At 32.3% G+C, this 10,169-nt stretch overlaps 1 protein-coding gene across 2 annotated transcripts in view; it reads left to right on the top strand.

The window, feature by feature from the left end:
* The first annotated feature begins 1,400 nt into the window (after positions 1–1,400).
* Positions 1,401–10,169, top strand: part of LOC127838961 (fibropellin-1-like) — a 40,325-nt gene continuing 31,556 nt past the window's right edge. For both annotated transcript variants that reach the window (XM_052367095.1, XM_052367096.1), the window contains exon 1: positions 1,401–1,471. The gene's annotated coding sequence lies outside the window, so the exon portion shown is untranslated. The remainder of the gene's footprint in view (positions 1,472–10,169) is intronic.

Here is a 10,169-nt window from a genome sequence, read left to right as displayed (position 1 = left end):
TATATGGTCACTCATAATCATTTCATCACTATTATTATTTTAACCCAGTTTCCTTATTTTATGGAAGGGCTGAAAGACATACACAAGACACATATATAGTCAAGTATGTGTTCCAAGTGAAATGGTCTCATCTATGAAGCTAAGTAAAAATAAATGTTAAGTTAAGTTCTCTCGTAAGAAACAGTGACCTTACCTTTTTACCGCAGGTGAAAAACAAACTATTCTGCACAATCCCTACATAAGCCTTTATAAGGATGACAAGTTTCGTCTTAGAATCTTTTTTTTTTGGAAAATCGCAGGAATCAGTTTTATGATAAACGGAGGAAGTTATTGTCAGGCATACTTATGAGAAACCTTTAGCTTAATGAGGAGTATACCAACTTTCATGATAATATATAAAGTATTCTTTAATTTATTACAATGTAAAGTTTCGTTATATTGAAATTTAAAAAAAATCTGACCTTGATAAACTTAAACGAAATCGTTTATAATTATCATATTGCTCTACATAAGTACTCCAAGGTTCATCCAGGTATTTTTATACTTTGTGAGAAATCGCAGGAACATTTTTTACCGAAGGATGGACTGACGAACGGATAAACGGACGGAATGACGGAATAACATTGAGATATGACGGAAGCAGGGCAGACACGTTTAGTTCGACCTTGTGGAACCGGTATAATAACAGTCTTATAACATGATGATTCTTGCGAATATAATACTTGAAACAAGCTGGCGTTCTTGGTCATATAACATGTAATGCTACATCTCAATAATAACAGATGTTGCATAATAGCTTTATAATTTTAATGAAATATTAATTGTTCTATGTAATATTAGAACATTGAGGCACATGCGATTCAGTTTATCATTTAAACTGACACAGGTGTTGTTTTGGTATATTGAATATTACGAATATATTATATTGTGGTGTGCAACCGATCAGATACCGCACGATACGAATATGATTACATTTGCAACACTACATAATGGGACATGCAATGTTCTTTGTGTTTTTAATCTAATGATGAGTTAAAAAGCATATCTATATCATTTCGAACACACATCAAACAATTCATAAATGTGCATGCGTTTGTAAACATGCAACATGTGTGGATAAATAAACAGTGTTTGACGCGCTGCATTTCCGAAGGATGTTACTGTACCCACACAAACCTGGTCAAATTCACAAAGCATAATTTATCAATTTCATTTGTTTCCATTGTTCACCATCGCTTTTGTTCGTGCAAATGTTGCATGGGTTTAATATCAACATTACTGTGATTGGGTGGGATATCCTATTATCTCTTTCCATTGTTTACAGTCTGGACAATATACATTTTTTCAATTCATTTCGGGTATTTAAATAAAGCAGGCACAGTCATGCAAAGTCAGTGTCGGAGTGTTTCTTGCAAGCTTTTTATGACCGTTTCCTGGACGGAGACGAACAAAGCGCTGCCGATTAAAAAAGGTAACTTATTTACAATATCACTTTGGCTTATTTTTGCTGCTTACTATTATGTAATTGTTTAAAAGTGTTGGTACGACAGAGTAAGGCATCGCCCATTAGGCGAAAAACTAATTGTTTGTTTTCCTGAAATCTCAAAAATAGGGCATATAGTTAAGTCAATATTATTTGATTCTTATTTTTATATATACTCACATCATTTCTTACTTTAAACATTTTTTTATTTCCAAATAATTACATTGTACAAATATATACATTTGTACAAACATACATAATGGAAAAAGGGTTAGACCTTAAGTTCTTCATAATTTTTCCCTTGTGATAGTTTAACATGTTGTAATGGTGACAGACTTACATAAAATATTAATGATGTCATTTACACAGTATACACAGTATACAATTGAGAACATAAATCGCAATTATTATATTTATTATATGATGACAACAACACTACTAATTATAACAATTGTTACCAAGAATTAATACTAATAGTTATAATAAAAAAAATATAAAAAATACTGATTATGTAGAAATTATAAATATATCTTATACAAAAAAGGGTATTTATAATGAAAGTAATAATGAAAGTTATAATAGTCATTTCTTACTAGACAAAAAGTTTTTATCAATAACATAAATGTTCAAAATCTCTTTAAATTTTTGTTTATTTACAATTTGAATAAGCGATTTTGTTACTTATACTGTTGAATGTGGCAAACATACTCAAAAGTGTCACGTGAAATACCGATCAAATAAAAATCAGGTCAAAGAAAGGTCGGTCGGGTTTGTATTTTCAAATTAACTTGGCATTGTAAAAGACCATTATAAATGCAAACGACAACGAAGAAATAAGTTTGTATTTAAGTGTCGGTCTTTAAATAAACATCTAGGGAGAGGTGTTCATGATGTGTGGTTAGATAAAAGTCCGTCAGAACGAAGATGTAAATTAATGAGAAAGCGACAAAAACCTTCCATTTAGAAAATTCTGTGATGAAATATTCTGCAGATGCGAACTATACTAAAAAGATGTAGAACTAAGTAGTTTTTTTATTTAACAACATATATAATATAAATGTTACAAGCGATTGTTGAGTACACGTACATGTTCAACAATCATACAAATATCAACATTACTGCATACATCGCTTACAACTAGAAATATTGTGTCGCTCAAATCGGGTGATGTTTGTAAAGTTGCGTATTTTAACTGATACAAATTAAAAATATCATGAAAATTATTACAAGAAAAAAATGGTGTTGTTTTATCAATTGTTTCAAGACCAACATAGGGAACATATGGGCTGAATTGTTTCAACATTTTGACTCATCACAAATTGTTTGTTAAAACTGTGCGAATTGGCTAAATTTTCTTAATAAAGGTAATGCAACCTTACTTTAATGTTTAACGTGCACAAAAACTTTTACACAATTGCTAAAATAAGCAATTAATGCAGTTATACGTATATCTACTGAACATTATAATGATAGAAAGGTTTCATCATTACTCATGTATGGTATAAGCATAATGTGTTATCTTAATTTTGTATGACCTGTAAACTCGGAACAAAAAGCAATAAGTATGCTGACGGAGGGGTTTAAGTCAATCATAACATAGTTTATTCGATAGACTCACGTCTTTATTTCAGTACTTAATTAAATACTCGAAATAGTTTTAAGTAATAGAGATTACATTTGCTGTTGTATTCGCATTATTGTTGGTCCTAGTGAATGTATGAATCATTCAAAAATAGCACTTGTTAACGTTATGCTTATACAGCAGAATCAATAAGCGTGAACATAATCATAAACCCGAGGTTTTCAATTATTGAAGAATTAATATTATATAAACGTACTGTTCATAATTATTATTTACTTGAGTTTCGGTTGCATTGTACTAAGCATTAACAGCTTAATTGCAAATTTATATTAACTGCGCCAGTAGATGTTACACTTTTAAAAACGTTGTTTTACATCTTCCGCTTTTTGCAATTTAAATCAAAAGGAGTCTCATTAATCTCGTAATATACCTAAGTGGTGTTCATGTTCCATTTCTTCTTTTAAGTACCATAAAAACACTTTTGTCTAATTTCACCAATAGTATATAGTTTATTTTGAGGTAAGAGGTATCACTTTATCGATTATGTTGTTCTTCTTACATTATTTTTTGACCATGTCATCTTAATAAGAAAGCTATCGATGCAAAGCATAAAAGGGCGCCATTTACGAGTTTATATTGCGACACAATTAAAAGGTTATTAGGCGTTATCAATATCTCTCGACAAAACACGTGTTGTGTCACTTATTTAACCCGGGATACCGATAACAAAATCAAGAGCCCAACAATACAATAACTAACATCTGACCTTATTGAACACTTTTCCACATTTGTTAAGCTTTAAAAGAAAACAATAGATACATAATATTCGAAATTTGCTTGTTTTAAATGTTACATTTTTCAACTCTGCAGAGAAAACTTTGATTATTGCAGGCGTGTTCACTTAATTGTGTTACATTAAGCAATATTAATTCCCAATTTATCTGATAAAATACATATTTGCCCAACAAGCCACCAAACTTCAATTAAAGATTAAAGATACTTTGAAATATCCAACGAAGCATCGATAATTTGGTTTAAATTTGACTTGCACAATCACGGTTTTTTCTGCGATAATAAGGAAGAGACATTCATAAGTGAAGTTTTATATAAATAGAATGGAAGTTTTGATAAATGATTGGAAGCAATTTTAATAGGTTTTTGTATGCAAACGAAACCTTTAAAAAGAAATAACAACGGCATAAACAAAACAAGTAAAATGATAAGTTATTTCGACCACAACATTTGTTTTGTTTTCGTTCAATATACTTTATTTTCATATTAAATAAGTGTGTGAGGATCCAGGGCATCCCAATCCACACAGAACATAGTTCACACAACAAATTATATAAATTGTACCATCAATAGCTTTGACATTACAATTTAAACTATATTTGTCAAACAAATAATTGACAATACATGACTGCTTAAGTCCCCTTTCACAGCTACTGCAGAATAGGTAAAAATAGGTTTCTTTCTTTATTTTGACGCAAAACATTAAACAAGTAAATGTCATTCAGTACATGGTCATGCAAGGACAATTAGGATTTTGCTGCTCTTAGAGTGGGCTTAGTTTCGTTCATTTTACAAATGTAAATATACATTTTAACATAACAAATATTAAGTGTAAGAGTCCATTTGTATGTGCATGTCCCAGTATGTAGGAAGGCATCCGTTTTGGATTTCCCTGCACTGATCTTTATTCCGAAGTCTGGGGTTTTTTGTCAAATCGCTTCACTAGGTTATTTAACTATTTTTCGCTTGCGGCGTTGTCATATATGTCATCGACAAAACGTAAGTTTGTGATGGTTCTTCCCCTTATGCTGAATGTCCCCTCGTGGTCTTCCAGCGCGTCAGTAATGATTCTCTCCAAGTATATGCTGAAGAGGTTGGGAGAAAGCAAACTGTCTTGTCTCACTTCGGTTGTAGTTTTGAAACAGTCCCAACATGCTGTTTTTGAAGTAGATTGCAATTGTGGCTTTGTCCTAGAGATGTTCGATGACTCATGTCAGGTTGGCGTTGATGATACACAGCCTCATCGAAGCCCACAATGCTGCATGTCATACCCGGTATAATTCATCCTTAAGCTCACTAAAGACGTGGTAGAGGTCCTGTTGGTGTTGTAGGTACCTCTCGTACAGTATCTTGAGGTTTAAGCTAGGTTGTACTGCGCCCTTTTCTGAAGCCTGCCTGATCTTCAGCGATTATCTTTTCCGCTTACAGCTTCACGCTTTTAAGCAAAATCTTTAGCATGTCCTGCTCGAGTGGCTGATGAGGCTAATAGGTATATAGTTCCGGAACAGCAATAAGTTGCCTTTCTAAGGAAGATTGATGATGAGGGATCCCCGGTGTGTGCCATTCCCCTGTCTGCCAGATGTTGTTGCAGATGTTTAATAAGGCGCTGATTTCTGTCCCCCTTTCTGCACCAACTGTCCTGGGATGTTGTCCAGTCCTGCTGACTTTCCATCCTTCAGCGATTTCATTGCCGCTTCCACTTCTTCACAAATAATTGGGTGGTCAAAGTTGTTGGTTGCTGGAGGGAAATTCGGATATTCTGGTTCTCCTGCGGTTCTGTAGTTGTAAAGCTCTGAGAAGTATTCTGTCCACCTCTTTAGGATGTCCTTTTCCTCCGACAGATAGTTCAATCTTTTACCTGGATTGTGGTGATTCGCCCTTGCTTTATTCTTTTCAGATCCTTAACCAGCTGGTATTCTTTGTTGTTGTTGCTGTTCTTCATGTGCTTTGACGGTTCTTCAGTCCAGTTTCAATTAAATATGTTCAGGCAACACAATTGAATTGGTGAATTCTATAATATCATCAATTATTTACTGAATATTGAACTTGCAATGTACATGCGTAATTGTTATAACGACAATAAATGAGAATACTGTCAAGGAAATTTTTTAATGACATCTATCTTATACATTTAACAACGTGTTAAATATTGTAACGTATCTTATAGCCTTTATAACCATGAAAAAGGACAGACCTAAAATACTGTTGAATTATGTGATGTTGTGTACTAGCACAACTATTAACATTTAAAATTTTGTAAAAAACACTGTTTAACCAAGAACTGCTACAAAGAAAACATAAGTAACTAAATGAGAGGCTTCGAAAACATTCATTTAACAAAAAAAACTCAGAAACAAACCTTTCAAAAATGTTGTAATAAATATTCATAATAGGAAGGTATTTTAAAAGATAAGTCACAACTATCATTGGGTTAAAATGCAAACAATTAATTTAAACCATATACCCACAATTTACTATTATCTAGGTGCTGGGTCTCCACAACTTGCAAGGGGTTATTTATTAAAGATTGTATAAATCAATCAATGTTTATTAGATTTTGAGTATTAAGAATGCAAAAAAGTTAAACAAAAACTTCACTTTTACAATGATTGAAACAAATCCGTTTGGACAAAAATTAAAAACTGTATTACAACATAGTGAGTATTAATAAGAGACGTATCTATAGGGTATACTATTTACCGGGCAGGCGGACCAAACAATCTATTAGGCCTCCGACCAAAGGTGCAGGCAGCCTCGATTTATTACGCGTTTATGGCGACATGATTTAAAAGAGCCGTGTGCCGTGAACAAATTAATGACTCAAATAGACAATTGGCTTTTTTACTTGATCATTATTCCAAACATTACAGGGTGAGGCTCTAGCATAAACAAGTATTTGTTGTGCTTCCTGCCTGGATGAATATCATTTGAAATATACACATATAACAAGTATGGGTGTCTGAAAAATTCGCAAAATGTCTGTCAATAATCTAATCTCATCAGACAATATGTTTGAGTCTTTAAAAGCACATCGAGACTTAAGATTTGCGCAAAATATGTCTGCTTTTACACCAAATTAACCTTGTAGAACACCTTAGATTGCGAGTCGACAATGTCGATGGGCGATATTATTCATGATTGTTGCGTGATTCAAAGGAATTTTGTTTCGTATGTAAACTGCACGCGTACATATATAAAATATATATACATAGCCAAATATATGTTTTAAAAAACTCAAAATGAACAGTTATAACGATAATTGCTTAAAAACAAACGAAGAAAATGAAAAGAATCACAAATCAAATGAGGACAATATATTTTGTTTTATATGATTACTTTTATCAAATTATTGTCAATGACAAAGCAAACTTACCACCCATACGGACATAGAGCTTTGTTCTTTTGATCGTTATGTCAAGTCAATTCGCGTTAATTTTACTGAGGCTTGTCACCAAGGTACGACTTTGCCGCGAATTTTCACAAGTGTAAGTGTTGCATGTATATTTATTTGCAAGTCTTATGATTAAATAAAGCGCCATTAGATCGATACTGGGAAAGTCATTCGCGTGAAAGCATTTTTCTTTATTAAATGAAAATTACACGTGTTTTAGCTTACATCTTATTTATATTTGAAATTTAATTTGATATTTAATTTGATTCTTTTTTCTTCTAGAGTTAAATTGTTTTTTGTTGGAGCGGACAGTAGCTCATTAAAAACACAAATGTAATGTCATTGTTTCGTTTGTTGTGCAATTTATATTTTTGTGGTATTTTCGTTTTTTCAGCCGTTCGTCCCCATTCTCATATGTTTTAATAGGATTTAACAATATTTTATAATACTTATGAAAATATTATGTTATTAAAATTTAAAATTTTATCTTTTTCCATTATAAAACAATAGGTTTATTCATTGGATTTTTCTTCGCGCACACGATCCCACGAATGAATATCATGAAGATCAACATCTTCAAATTCACATAATATTAATTCTTACCTATAATGAATTTCCTTTTGCATATATGACTAGAAATGGCAAATATAAAGTTTAATAAAAAATAACAAGATTCCTGATGATTGGGGCAGAAAGAGTATTTCAATGGTTTTACTAAAGCTCTTATTTGACATCTACCCTGTCCCATTAAGGCCATGTTTTGAAACCTTCCGAAACAATTTTCGAACTAGATATCTAAGAATAAATTTTCTCATTAAGTTATACAATAATACTTAACAAAACGCAAATAATACACACTTTTGCAATTCCTTAAATTCGTTTTAACAAATATCAAATAAACTCTACATATTATCATGGAGGACAAATATGTATGAACATAGTTAATGCTGCTTAGAGAGTTCACTGAAATATATTATAGACTGGAAAACATATTTATTGATACGGAAGGGTTGCATGACCCAAGGCAGCACATTTGGTATACAATTTATATTGCTGTTTAAAGATTTGAGAGTTATTGATAAGAACAACTTACGATGAAACTCTACTTTTGTGATGTATAGGTTAAATCCAACTATGTTCGATAGGCCATCTTTGGAGAGATTAGATTGGATTCCTGACAAGCCATGTATACAGAATTGTTCAAATAAAAAGTTCAAATAAAAGTAAGACAGATATTGAGTGTTTCGCAAAAGTAATGCTGATTTAATCAAATGCATTCTCAAAAAGAGACAGTAAATTCAGAGAAAATATCATGATGTTTGTAGGGAAGTGAGTAATAGGGAGTTCACTTCAAAGAAACGTAAGAACAACTAAGTGTGAGATTACGCTAGCCGTCAAACCGATTTAATCCCCAAATGCTTTTAGTACACTTTTTAAGGCTTTATTCATTATACCAGTTTTTTTTTGTTTAATAAATTTCCTGTGTGGTATGATATAAGTTGTCGGTTACAAGACTTTTCGTCATGATAATGTTTCTTGAATTTCCTTGTTGCTATATTTACTTAAGTTATAAGCAAACTATCTTGGACCCGGTAATTATGTAAAGTCGATTCAGTCGATATCAGATAAAACTTGCTACATGGCTTCCATGTTATTCAACAGACTGGAACCATTCTTTAACTCGGCTGAGTTACCATTACAATAAATGTTCTTAGCAAGTTTAATGATGGCTGCACTCAAAATATGTCTTCTTAGGTGACTCTTGAGCCCACAGACAGCCTTGGTGCATTACCGACCGGAACATTTTAATTCAGCCGACGTAGATTTAAAATAAAATAAAATGATGAACACTCGTAAACCAGGCGACACGGCAAGAACTCTCATGAATGTATTGCGAAAACGTGCAACATAGAGATTGGTGTTCACAAGCTTTAGATAATTTGTTTTTGAGCCCACGTGACCCAGTTTCAAACACGGAGGCAAATGTTCTGACCTATTTTAATGAAGATTGGAGCTTTAACAGGCAATGTTGAATTTAAGCCGCTGACGTATAATGTTTGCATCAATTTCCTAGAAGACAATAAATTGACACGACGATTTAATTATCCCGTAGTACTGAGTACTTTGCAGGAAGGCTGTAAGCATATGTCATGCATTTGTCATTTTGTCTTAGGGTAAAAAATTGCCTGAGTACATGTAATACAATATCATTAAATCTGGACATAATTTTCACAGGTTGAGTATGCCAATATAATATCGGATAATATTGATAGCAAGCCATATTGGACAATCTGCACTTGGACAATCGGATAATATTGATGATAAGCCATATTGGACATTCTGCACTTTCCCCTGATTTTCCTGCAATAAATGCACAACTGCTTTTGTGCCGTTTTTGTTCTTGTTAACATTTAATCTTATCTTAACCAAATATGCATGTTATACTTTTTAGTTTCAATCGGACAAGTAGGTTATGATCTTTCGCCGTTTTTTATAGCGGCAAATTAACTGTAATTAAAAGTATTACTTCAAATTCAAATGCTTCGTATGCGTGAGATCAGTGCATACAATCGACAAAGCAGACAATGATTAAACAAATATTTCATTTCTTTCATATTCTTTGTAATATAATCCGAAAATTTAACCAAAAGTAATGAAATAAACATAGCCGTATAGACGACACAAATATCTATATATGAATACATCTGTATCAACTGGTAAATTCAAGTCAATTCAAAAGTTGCGTGCATGCCTAATAGTCGTCTATCGCTTTAGTATTAATCGTCCAACCGTATAGTATGTATGCAATGTATTTGAATATAAATTAAATAATTTTTACTTTATATGTGTTTTATTACACTTGTTCATGTTTAACCTCACTGCCGTATGTAGATTGATATTATATTTGTTTTGTTGTGCAA

The sequence above is a fragment of the Dreissena polymorpha genome, chromosome 7 (assembly GCF_020536995.1).
Source record: "Dreissena polymorpha isolate Duluth1 chromosome 7, UMN_Dpol_1.0, whole genome shotgun sequence".
Lineage (NCBI taxonomy): Eukaryota > Metazoa > Mollusca > Bivalvia > Myida > Dreissenidae > Dreissena > Dreissena polymorpha.
Note: the sequence above shows the minus strand (reverse complement) of the source record. Positions and strands in the feature narration are given on the sequence as shown.